Raw genomic sequence first — 7500 nt, forward strand, 5'->3', positions numbered from 1 at the left:
ACTTCGCTTCGGGGGTTCCACACTTCGGCAGTGGCCGGCGCCAGCCACTCGTCAACTTTTTTTCTTTTCCCCGCTTTCGTTGCCGAGCCCGGGCTGGGCTCCGGCTCACGGACGAGCGAAACCCATCCAACACCGCTGAGGGTGCGCCAGCGGCCGCTCCAAACCGCCGCGCCTTTGTTCGGCCCCGCGGGTCCCCTCTCTGACCCGGGCGAAAGCCACCGAGAAGCCAGACGGACCCCTGCCCAGCCGCCTGGCGGGTGGCTTGGAGCAGCCGCTCGGCAGCGCTGCCCTGGGAGTGCTCGGCGTCGCTTGTTCCCTCATATACGGAACTGGAGGGCCGTCAGCTCCGCGAGCGCACAACCAGCCGACCTCCGCCCAGCGGCAGGTCGCAGAAATCACGCCGGCTTGTACGATGACGTAGGCGGAGGCAGAGCGCAACAGCGACCCCTTGGCGACAAGCGCGATCTCCGCGGAGAGCACGTCTACTCGCCGAGGGAGAGCACGTCTACTCGCCGAGGGAGAGCACGTCTACTCGCCCAGGGAGAGCACGTCTACTCGCCCAGGGAGAGCACGTCTACTCGCCCAGGGAGAGCACGTCTACTCGCCCAGGGAGAGCACGTCTACTCGCCCAGGGAGAGCACGTCTACTCGCCCAGGGAGAGCACGTCTACTCGCCCAGGGAGAGCACGTCTACTCGCCCAGGGAGAGCACGTCTACTCGCCCAGGGAGAGCACGTCTACTCGCCGAGGGAGAGCACGTCTACTCGCCCAGGGAGAGCACGTCTACTCGCCCAGGGAGAGCACGTCTACTCGCCCAGGGAGAGCACGTCTACTCGCCGAGGGAGAGCACGTCTACTCGCCGAGGGAGAGCACGTCTACTCGCCGAGGGAGAGCACGTCTACTCGCCGAGGGAGAGCACGTCTACTCGCCGAGGGAGAGCACGTCTACCTCCCGCCTGAGGGAGAGCACGGGGGGGGGGGGACAAAGACAGGCGGCAGCAGCTTCGGTGAACGTCACCCGGGAGGCGACCGGGGCTGTCCCGGGGCAGTCCCGGGAAGCCGGCGTCCGACACAGGGAACCGTCAGCTGCCGGACCGGGGCGAATCCCCGCGGCCACGGCAGGGGTGGGGGCTCGAAGACAGCCGGCAGCCGCTTCGGTGAACGTCACCCGGGAGGAGACTGGGGCCCTCCCGGGACCGTCCCGGGAAGACGACGTTCGGCACGAGATCCCGGCCGCGGCCGGACCGGCTCGAAGCCTCGCGGTCCCGGCAGCAGCCGGAGCCGCTCGCCGCCTCGGGCTCCCGGCCCCCTACAGATCCGGCGACTCGTTCGCGGGCGGCGGGGGGAGGCAGTGGAGGGGGTGCGGGGAGAAGCGGCAGCGGAGGCGGAGGGGGGGGGGGCTCGAAGACAGCCGGCAGCCGCTTCGGTGAACGTCACCCAGGAGGCGATCGGGGGCCGTCCCGGGGCCGTCCCGGGATGCCGGCTTCCGGCACGGGGTCCCGGCCGCGGCCGGACCGGCTCGTATCCCCGCGGCTCCGGCAGGGGGGGGGGGGGCTCGAAGACAGCCGGCAGTCGCCTCGGTGAACGTCACCCGGCCGGCGACCGCGGCCGTTCCGGGGCCGTCCCGGGAAGCCTGCGACAGGCACGGGGTCCCAGCCGCGGCCGGACCGACTCGAAGCCCCGCGGCCCCGGCACGGGGGAGGCCCAAAGACTGGCGGCAGCCGCTTCGCTGAACGTCACCCGGCCGGCGACCGGGGCCGTCCCGGGGCCGTCCCGGGATGCCGGCATCCGGCACGGGGTCCCGGCCGCGGCCGGAGCGGCTCGAATCCCCGCGGTCCCGGCAGCAGCCGGAGCCGCTCGCCGTTCGGGCTCCCGGCACCCTACGGATCCGGCGACTCGTTCGCCGGCGGCGGGGGGAGGCAGTGAAGGAGGTGCGGGCAGAAGCGGCAGCGGAGGCGGAGGGGGGGGGGGGCTCGAAGACAGCCGGCAGCCGCTTCGGAGAACGTCACCCGGCCGGCGACCGCGGCCGTTCCGGGGCCGTCCCGGGAAGCCTGCGACAGGCACGGGGTCCCGGCCTCGGCCGGACCCGCACTGGGTGCCGCCGCCTCGGGCTCTCGGGACGGTATGGATCCGCCGACTCGTTCGCCGGCGGCGGGGGGAGGCAGTGGAGGGGGTGCGGGGAGAAGCGGCAGCGGAGGCGGAGGGGGGGGGGGGCTCGAAGACAGCCGGCAGCCGCTTCGGTGAACGTCACCCGGCCGGCGACCGGGGCCGTCCCGGGGCCGTCCGGGGATGCCGGCTTCCGGCACGGGGTCCCGGCCGCGGCCGGAGCGGCTCGAATCCCCGCGGTCCCGGCAGCAGCCGGAGCCGCTCGCCGTTCGGGCTCCCGGCACCCTACAGATCCGGCGACTCGTTCGCGGGCGGCGGGGAGAGGCAGTGGAGGGGGTGCGGGCAGAAGCGGCCGCGGAGGCGGAGGGGGGGGGGGGGCTCGAAGACAGCCGGCAGCCGCTTCGGTGAACGTCACCCGGGAGGCGACCGGGACCGGCCCGGGAAGCCATCGTCCGGCCCCGGATCCCGGCCGCGGCCGGACCGGCTCGAAGCCCCGCGGCCCCGGCACGGGGGAGGCCCAAAGACTGGCGGCAGCCGCTTCGCTGAACGTCACCCGGCCGGCGACCGGGGCCGTCCCGGGGCCGTCCCGGGATGCCGGCTTCCGGCACGGGGGTCCCGGCCGCGGCCGGACCGGCTCGAATCCCCGCGGTCCCGGCAGCAGCCGGAGCCGCTCGCCGTTCGGGCTCCCGGCACCCTACGGATCCGCCGACTCGTTCGCCGGCGGCGGGGGGAGGCAGTGGAGGGGGTGCGGGCAGAAGCGGCAGCGGAGGCGGAGGGGGGGGGGGCTCGAAGACAGCCGGCAGCCGCTTCGGTGAACGTCACCCGGCCGGCGACCGGGGCCGTCCCGGGGCCGTCCGGGGATGCCGGCTTCCGGCACGGGGTCCCGGCCGCGGCCGGAGCGGCTCGAATCCCCGCGGTCCCGGCAGCAGCCGGAGCCGCTCGCCGTTCGGGCTCCCGGCACCCTACAGATCCGGCGACTCGTTCGCCGGCGGCGGGGGGAGGCAGTGGAGGGGGTGCGGGGAGAAGCGGCAGCGGAGGCGGAGGGGGGGGGGGGGCTCGAAGACAGCCGGCAGCCGCTTCGGTGAACGTCACCCGGCCGGCGACCGGGGCCGTCCCGGGGCCGTCCGGGGATGCCGGCTTCCGGCACGGGGTCCCGGCCGCGGCCGGAGCGGCTCGAATCCCCGCGGTCCCGGCAGCAGCCGGAGCCGCTCGCCGTTCGGGCTCCCGGCACCCTACAGATCCGGCGACTCGTTCGCCGGCGGCGGGGGGAGGCAGTGGAGGGGGTGCGGGGAGAAGCGGCAGCGGAGGCGGAGGGGGGGGGGGGGCTCGAAGACAGCCGGCAGCCGCTTCGGTGAACGTCACCCGGGAGGCGACCGGGACCGGCCCGGGAAGCCATCGTCCGGCCCGGGATCCCGGCCGCGGCCGGACCGGCTCGAATCCCCGCGGCCCCGGCGCGGGGGAGGCCCAAAGACTGGCGGCAGCCGCTTCGCTGAACGTCACCCGGCCGGCGACCGGGGCCGTCCCGGGGCCGTCCCGGGATGCCGGCTTCCGGCACGGGGTCCCGGCCGCGGCCGGACCGGCTCGAATCCCCCCGGTCCCGGCAGCAGCCGGAGCCGCTCGCCGTTCGGGCTCCCGGCACCCTACGGATCCGGCGACTCGTTCGCCGGCGGCGGGGGGAGGCAGTGGAGGCGGTGCGGGGAGAAGCGGCAGCGGAGGCGGAGGGGGGGCGGGGGGGGACGATAGTGGCGGGGGGCGGGGGGTGCTCGAAGGCAGCCGGCAGCCGGTTCGGTGAACATTCGCCGGGGCGGGGGGGGCGACCTGTCCGTGCCCGGGGCAGCCCCGGGAAGCCGGCAGCCAGCACGGGGGTCCCGGCAGCACCTGTTCCCTGCCCTGGGACTTGCCGTGCCCGGCGGCCGGTTGCCGGGTGGGGGGAGCGATGAGAGGCGGGGCGCAGCGGCCGGGGCAGCGCCGGGCCGCAGCGGGGGGCTGGGCGGGTGGGGTAGGCGTCGAGCGGCAAGCCCTCGGCTGCAGCGAATGTTCGGCGGTGCGGGGCGGGGGGGGGACGGGGACGACACGTTGGGGGCGCCGAGTCCGAGCCACCCCCGGCCCCAGGGGCGGCCGGAGGGGGAGGCCGGTGCCTGGCCCTGGGAGCTGCTGGGCGCCGGATGGCCGAGGGTGCGTCAGAAGCCGCCCGAGCGGTCGAGCAGGTCCTCCAGAAAGGCCTAGGGTGGCTTCGAGGGCCCCGGGAGCAGTCGAGGGAGGCCTCCAGGCAGGTCTGGAGTGGATGGGAGGCCTTCCAAAGCAGACAAGGGAGCCTGCAGAGCGTGCGGGGGAGGCTTCTGGTGCGGCCTGGGGTGGGACGGAAGCCTGCAGAGCGTGCGGGGGAGGCTTCTGGTGCGGCCTGGGGTGGCTGAGAAGCCTGCAGAGCGTGCGGGAGAGGCTTCTGTTGGGGCCTGGGGTGGCTGAGAAGCCTGCAGAGCGTGCGGGGGAGGCTTCTGCTGCGGCCTGGGGTGGCTGAGAAGCCTGCAGAGCGTGCGGGGGAGGCTTCTGCTGCGGCCTGGGGTGGCTGAGAAGCCTGCAGAGCGTGCGGGGGAGGCTTCTGCTGCGGCCTGGGGTGGCTGAGAAGCCTGCAGAGCGTGCGGGGGAGGCTTCTGGTGCGGCCTGGGGTGGGACGGAAGCCTGCAGAGCGTGCGGGGGAGGCTTCTGGTGCGGCCTGGGGTGGGACGGAAGCCTGCAGAGCGTGCGGGGGAGGCTTCTGGTGCGGCCTGGGGTGGGTCGGAAGCCTGCAGAGCGTGCGGGAGAGGCTTCTGCTGCGGCCTGGGGTGGGTCGGAAGCCTGCAGAGCGTGCGGGAGAGGCTTCTGTTGGGGCCTGGGGTGGCTGAGAAGCCTGCAGAGCGTGCGGGGGAGGCTTCTGCTGCGGCCTGGGGTGGCTGAGAAGCCTGCAGAGCGTGCGGGGGAGGCTTCTGCTGCGGCCTGGGGTGGCTGAGAAGCCTGCAGAGCGTGCGGGGGAGGCTTCTGGTGCGGCCTGGGGTGGCTGAGAAGCCTGCAGAGCGTGCGGGGGAGGCTTCTGGTGCGGCCTGGGGTGGGACGGAAGCCTGCAGAGCGTGCGGGGGAGGCTTCTGGTGCGGCCTGGGGTGGGTCGGAAGCCTGCAGAGCGTGCGGGAGAGGCTTCTGTTGGGGCCTGGGGTGGCTGAGAAGCCTGCAGAGCGTGCGGGGGAGGCTTCTGCTGCGGCCTGGGGTGGCTGAGAAGCCTGCAGAGCGTGCGGGGGAGGCTTCTGCTGCGGCCTGGGGTGGCTGAGAAGCCTGCAGAGCGTGCGGGGGAGGCTTCTGCTGCGGCCTGGGGTGGCTGAGAAGCCTGCAGAGCGTGCGGGGGAGGCTTCTGGTGCGGCCTGGGGTGGCTGAGAAGCCTGCAGAGCGTGCGGGGGAGGCTTCTGGTGCGGCCTGGGGTGGCTGAGAAGCCTGCAGAGCGTGCGGGGGAGGCTTCTGGTGCGGCCTGGGGTGGGACGGAAGCCTGCAGAGCATGCGGGGGAGGCTTCTGGTGCGGCCTGGGGTGGGACGGAAGCCTGCAGAGCGTGCGGGGGAGGCTTCTGGTGCGGCCTGGGGTGGGTCGGAAGCCTGCAGAGCGTGCGGGAGAGGCTTCTGCTGCGGCCTGGGGTGGGTGGGAAGCCTGCAGAGCGTGCGGGGGAGGCTTCTGGTGCGGCCTGGGGTGGCTGAGAAGCCTGAAGAGCGTGCGGGGGAGGCTTCTGGTGCGGCCTGGGGTGGCTGAGAAGCCTGAAGAGCGTGCGGGAGAGGCTTCTGGTGCGGCCTGGGGTGGCTGAGAAGCCTGCAGAGCGTGCGGGGGAGGCTTCTGGTGCGGCCTGGGGTGGCTGAGAAGCCTGAAGAGCGTGCGGGAGAGGCTTCTGCTGCGGCCTGGGGTGGCTGAGAAGCCTGCAGGGCGTGCGGGAGAGGCTTCTGCTGCGGCCTGGGGTGGCTGAGAAGCCTGCAGAGCGTGCGGGAGAGGCTTCTGGTGCGGCCTGGGGTGGGTCGGAAGCCTGCAGAGCGTGCGGGAGAGGCTTCTGCTGCGGCCTGGGGTGGGTCGGAAGCCTGCAGAGCGTGCGGGGGAGGCTTCTGCTGCGGCCTGGGGTCTCTGGGTGGCCTCTAGAGAGGTGCAAAAGACCCTCTGGGTTGGGCTGGGGTGGCTCTTGGACCCCTGCCACACAGTGGAGAGCGGCCTCCGGCCCGCCACCTGTGTCCCTGTGTGCCTGAGTGCCTGTGTCCCTGTGTCCCTGTGTCCCTGAGTGCCTGAGTGCCTGAGTGCCTGTGTCCCTGTGTCCCTGTGTCCCTGTGTCCCTGTGTGCCTGAGTGCCTGTGTCCCTGTGTCCCTGTGTCCCTGTGTCCCTGAGTGCCTGAGTGCCTGAGTGCCTGTGTCCCTGTGTCCTTGTGTCCCTGTGTCCCTGTGTCCCTGTGTGCCTGAGTGCCTGTGTCCCTGTGTCCCTGTCTGTGTACCTGTGTGCGAGAGTGTCCGGCACGCCACCCAGCGGCGGCGGGCAAGCAGGTAGGCGGGTGGGCGGGCCGGCGAGGGCCAGTGTGAGTTTGGGGGGTGGGAGGGGAGGCGGCAGCTGGAAGCGTCAGAGGAGGGGGCGTGGCTCCGGCTGGCCCCGGGAGCAGGTTCCCGGGACCGGGACCGGCTGGACCCGGCGAGTGGTTGATCCCGGGGCGGGGGGCAGAGGCGGCGGGAAGCGGCAGCTGCGTGTGCGGCGGGGGGGTGGAGGGCGAACCGCGGCGGGAAGCGGATGCTTCAGAGCAGGTTACGGGGGCGGGGACGGACGACACCACCTGTCCCCGCCCCGGGACGGGCTGGACCCGGCGCCCTGGACCCGGCGCCGTGTACCCGCCGCCGCCCCCCGCCGCCGCCCCCCTCCGCCACCCCGGGACCCCGACGTTTTTTGGCGCCCGCGCCTTTTTTTGCTCCCCGCCTGCCCGCGCTGCCCCGGGCCCTCCCCCGGGGCGGGGCGGGAGGGAGGGAGGGACGGACGGACGGGTAGCCGGGGATCTCCGAGCGCGCGCCACCAGACCGAGGCGGGTCCCGGCGGCGGCGGCGGCGGCGGCGGCGGCGGGCGGCAGCAGCAAGCGACGGCGGGGGGGGCAGGCTAGGGAGAGAGGGGGAGCGGCATGCGGTAGGGCTGGGGGGTTTGTTTCGGGGGGGAGGGGTGGGGGGGGGTGGCAGCGGTCAGCGAGAGCGGGGAGAGGGGGAGCGGCATGCGGTAGGGCTGGGGTGTTTTTGGGGTGGGGGCGTTGGGGGGATTAGCGGGCGGGCGGGCAGCCCAGCCAAGCGGCAAGCCGGGGGGCGGGCGAGGGCGGCTTTAGGGCCGGAGGAGCGGAGCGCAACCTCCCCCGTGCAGGCTACAGCGTGGAGAG

This window comes from Melanerpes formicivorus, unplaced genomic scaffold, assembly GCF_026170545.1.
Source record: "Melanerpes formicivorus ecotype bairdi unplaced genomic scaffold, bMelFor1.0.p_v2 SCAF_368, whole genome shotgun sequence".
In the NCBI taxonomy this organism is placed as follows: domain Eukaryota; kingdom Metazoa; phylum Chordata; class Aves; order Piciformes; family Picidae; genus Melanerpes; species Melanerpes formicivorus.